The sequence below is a fragment of the Rhincodon typus genome, chromosome 47 (genome assembly GCF_021869965.1).
Source record: "Rhincodon typus isolate 14 chromosome 47, sRhiTyp1.1, whole genome shotgun sequence".
Classification (NCBI taxonomy): domain Eukaryota; kingdom Metazoa; phylum Chordata; class Chondrichthyes; order Orectolobiformes; family Rhincodontidae; genus Rhincodon; species Rhincodon typus.
Genome location: NC_063378.1, coordinates 8,728,492 through 8,732,982, shown reverse-complemented (window position 1 = coordinate 8,732,982; position 4,491 = coordinate 8,728,492). Strand labels below are relative to the sequence as shown.

The 4,491-nt window shown below is 52.7% G+C and overlaps 1 protein-coding gene across 3 annotated transcripts in view; it reads left to right on the top strand.

The window, feature by feature from the left end:
• Positions 1-2,493: 2,493 nt before the first annotated feature.
• LOC125487913 (hepatocyte cell adhesion molecule-like) overlaps positions 2,494-4,491 on the top strand; it is a 28,163-nt gene continuing 26,165 nt past the window's right edge. The window contains exon 1 of one of the 3 annotated variants that reach the window (XR_007266154.1): positions 2,494-2,661. The gene's annotated coding sequence lies outside the window, so the exon portion shown is untranslated. The remainder of the gene's footprint in view (positions 2,662-4,491) is intronic. The other 2 variants (XM_048620550.1, XM_048620546.1) reach the window with 2 other exon arrangements.

The window sequence follows — 4,491 nt, the reverse complement described above, 5'->3', positions numbered from 1 at the left end:
GTAATAAATACTGGGCCCAGACAGCGACGTCCACATCCCACGAGTAGCTAATTGAATAGAAATCTTGAACGAACGATTTGCGTGATTTTTTTCGAGAGAATTCACTGAAAAGCCCGAGAGATTTCTCTGTGAGTCTGTTTTCCAGTCAGCCCTTCACTGGGCGATCAGAGACAGCCAGTAATTTCGGGATCTCCCCGCTGACTCAATGGGCTCGCTCTGTGCTGATTTGTCACTGGGCAAGACAGACAGGAGGTTACTGAGATCCCTTCAGGGTAAATGTCGCTGCAGGGAGAGAGAGACAGCTCCGCATGAATATTCCGGGATGCGGGATGTCAGGGGAAGGGGGTTTGGAGGAGGAGGTGCTTATAGGATGAGGGGTGAGGGATGGTGTCCGTCTCCCAGCTCAGGGTGAGCCCTGCCCACTGCGCACACTCTATCCCACGTGTTAGAGATCTCCGGGTGTTCCCCATTCCGACTGAACACCCACCATCGGAAACGGGGAGGGGCCTTTCTTAATCTTTTCCAATTCCAAAACAGAAACGTTCATTTCAAATCCTCTCCATTTGATTCCTCTTCCCCGCTCCCCCCATTCCTGACCCCCTCCCTCCCTTTCCTCTCTCACTTCCCTCTTTCTCTTCACAACCTGTGGTTCCTATCTCTCCCTGTCTCTCCACTTTCCTGTTGCCTCCCTCATTCCCCATTCCTCATCCCTGATGCTTCGGCACTGACCCTCCGACAGTGCGGCCCTCCCTCAGCACTGACCCTCTGACAGTGCGGCTCTCCCTCAGCACTGACCCTCTGACAGTGCGGTGCTCCCTCAGCACTGAACCTCCGACAGTGCCCGCTCCCTCAGCACTGACCCTCCGACAGTGCGGAGCTCCCTCAGCACTGACCCTCCGACAGTGCGGCGCTCCCTCAGCACTAACCTTCCGACAGTGCGGCGCTCCCTCAGCACTGACCCTCCGACAGTGCCCGCTCCCTCAGCACTGACCCTCCGACAGTGCGGAGCTCCCTCAGCACTAACCCTCCGACAGTGCGGCGCTCCCTCAGCACTGACCCTCCCACAGTGCCCGCTCCCTCAGCACTGACCCTCCGACAATGCCCACTCCCTCAGCACTGACCCTCCGACAGTGCGGCACTCCCTCAGCACTGACCCTCCGACAGTGCGGCGCTCCCTCAGCACTGACCCTCCGACAGTGCGGCGCTACCTCAGCACTGACCCCCACCCAACAAGTAATGGGGACGGTGGCCTGATGGATGATGTTGAGATTTGCTGATTGTGCTCCAGCTGACCTGGATGGTGAGGCTGTGACAAACGTGAATGTCGCTGAATGTCGAGTTTTCCACTTTGATGTGGCCAATTGTTGTTCAAAATCCATGGAATTCCCTCCCTAAGGGGCATTGTTGGTCTGCCTACAGCACATGGGGACTGCAACGGTTCAAGAAGGTAGCTCACCCCCACCCTCTCAAGGGGGTCGCCACTAGGGATGGGGCAATAAATAAATGGGGCATGCCCTATGATGGCAACTCCCCACAAATTAATTTTAAGAAAGCGAAGGCAGGGTATTATTTGAGTGGCGATGTATTGGGAAGTTTGGATTAACCAAGGGAACTGCTTGACCTTAGACACTCGTCAGTGATAACAGAGATAACAAGGTGTAGAGCTGGATGAACACAGCAGGCCAAGCAGCATCAGAGGAGCAGGAAGAATGAATTCAGATGCAAATGTTAAAATGTTTCTTGCAAAAAGACTGAATTCAGAAGTTAGGATGCCATCTTGCAGTGAATGCAGAGGCCTCAGGGGCATATTGAGTCTGCTGTTGGTCCTCCTACCTCAGACACTGTATACCTACCATGAAGCAGAGGTTCACTAGACTGATATTGGGGATTGCAGACTGCCCTTGGAGGAGAGATTGTTTCAGACAGGCGCCTCGCTCGTGCTTTCGGAGGAGGTGAGCGGATCTGATCGAAGCGCAGGCAGTTCTGAGAGAGCGAGGTGCAGGGAGGTCGTTTCTCCTGCTGGAGGAGTCTCTAACCGACCGTCTCAGCATTCAGCGGAGACCGATTTGGACTGAGATGCGGAAATATTCCTTTGCATGAACGGGAATTTCCTCCCACCAAAGGCTGTGGAAGCTGAGTCGATGAATATATTCGGCAAAGAGACTCTTAGACAGCAGAGGCTTCAAGCGGTATGGAGCGAAAGCAGGAACGGGGGCGTATAGAACATCGGATGGGCTGATGGCCCACTCTTTATTCCCCCTCTTCCTAGCCGCCCTCCATCACATATGAGCCTGTGAGTTGAGTGGAAAGGGCAGGGCAGGTAAACAAGATCACCGTAGTCCTCCAGGCCATGTTGTGTTCTGTGGTAGATAGGCACATTAATGAAGTAACTCTGCTCGTGATATGGAGGGGACAGACCTTCCCAAATGTCAGGGAGCTGTTATCAATTCACTCTTCGAATCTTATGACACCAGCTGGGCTTTATCGCTGGGTTTCAGTTCCCCCTGTACACAGCAGCGCCACCTTCACCGATTCGCCAGCAAAACCAAAGAGGTGTATTTATTTTCTTCCTCTCGTTGTGCCCATCACTCTTCTGTTGCCAGGTCTGCTGGGAAACTTTGGCAGGTCCCTTTTCCCGGAGGGACCTCTGAACCTCGTCCAGTGAGTATTCTCAAAGGCAGTGGTTTAACGCTCAGCCGGGGCTTTTGTGGAGAGAGAGAGAGAGGGGAACAGAGTGAATGTCTCAGCCTGGTGTGCCTCACTCATTCACTGCAGAATTACTATAAAACTAAAAGGGAGGGAGGGCCCTGTATCTGAGGAAGGATGCGCTGCCCTGGGAGCAGGTTCAGGAGAACGATCCCAGGGATAGAGGGAATTTCACGCTCACAGAATCCTCACAGCGTGGAGGCAGGCCATTTGGCCCATCCTGACCGCCCCACCCCCTGCCCTATCCCTGTAATCCTGCATTTCCCGTGGCTAATCCACCCATCCCAGGACGCTACGGGGCAAATTCCCCACGCCCAATTCACCCTGACCTACACTTCCTTGGGCTGCGGGAGGAAACCCACGCAGACACGGGGAGAATGTGCAAACTCCACACAGACAGTTGCCAGAGGGTGGGATCAAACCTGGGTCCCTGGCGCCATGAGGCAGCAGTGCTAACCACTGAGCCACTGTGCTGCCCACCCAATCAATGGATGAGGGGAGACAATCTGATGGAAACTTACGGAATACTGAGGGGCCTGGATAGCGCGGACATGGAGAAGATGGTTCCACAGCCTCAGGGTGAAGGGACGACCCTTTAGAGCTGAGATGGGGAGGAATTTCTTCAGCCAGAGGGGGGGTGAATCTGTGGAACACATTCCCACAGAGGGGGCTGGGGAGGGCAAGTCATTGAGTGTGTTTAAGACAGAGATAGGTAGGTTCCTGATTAGTGAGGGAATGGAGGGTTAGAGGGAGAATGGGGTTGAGAAACATATCAGCCATGATCTATTGGGAGAGCAGACTTGATGGGCCGAGCGGCCTAATCCTGCTCCTGTACCTTCCCTTAAGCAAGTCTGAACATTGTCAGGCAGCGCCAAGGGGAGTGCTGCGCTGTCAGACGAGCTGCTCTCAGTGTGGAATACGAACTGAGACCCCCAAACACTCTCCTGGACAGACAAATCTTCTGGCCCAGATTGTGAAACAGAGGAGGGTGGAATTGTCCCTGTTGTCTTGAGACCCTTCTTTACTCCCCCAACTAACGTACCTGAAGAACGATGTCCTGGGTCATTTTCACATTGCTGCATAATGGGAGCTGGCTGTGCACATCCTGTCTGCTGCATTTCCTGCATTGTAACTGTGACGACAGGTCCAAAAGGATTTTAACCGCTGTCAAAGGGTGCTAACAGGCGTGGTGGAAATGCAAGTTCTTTTTACACCTGAAGTGTTGCGTGTTCATTTCTGTCCCTGTGCGTCCGTCTCTCTTTCTTTCTATCTCTCTCCTTCTGGTTGTCTGCCTCTTTCTCTCTCTCTTTCTCTCTCTCTCTCTCTCTCATTGTACCCAGGGTTGGTTCTGAAAGAGTCAACGTTGAATTTCCATTCACCTTGCCTGTTTGGACCAACTATGGGCAGAGCCAAGTCAGATCTTTGTAGGGTACAGATGTATTGTGTACAGCCCCTGGGAGTCCTTTGTAATTATGCCTGTTGTATTGTATTCTACATCAAACAATCTCATCCTCAAACAGTGAAGTCTCTTCTGTTTCTGACTGCTCAGTAGTTTGCTCCCTATCCCTGATATTTAGATGGTTTGGACAAACTGAACTGTCCCGAATATCTGTTATAGACAGTGGGGACAAAACCCACATCTCTTTGTGTCCCTGTCTGTCTGACTCAATGTGTGGCTTTTCATCGCTGCCTATCTCTCCCTGTGTCTGCCTGCCTATCTGTGTTTGTGTCTGGATCGCTGTCTGTCTCTCTGTGTCTCTGTCTGCATCTCTGTGTCTTTCACTG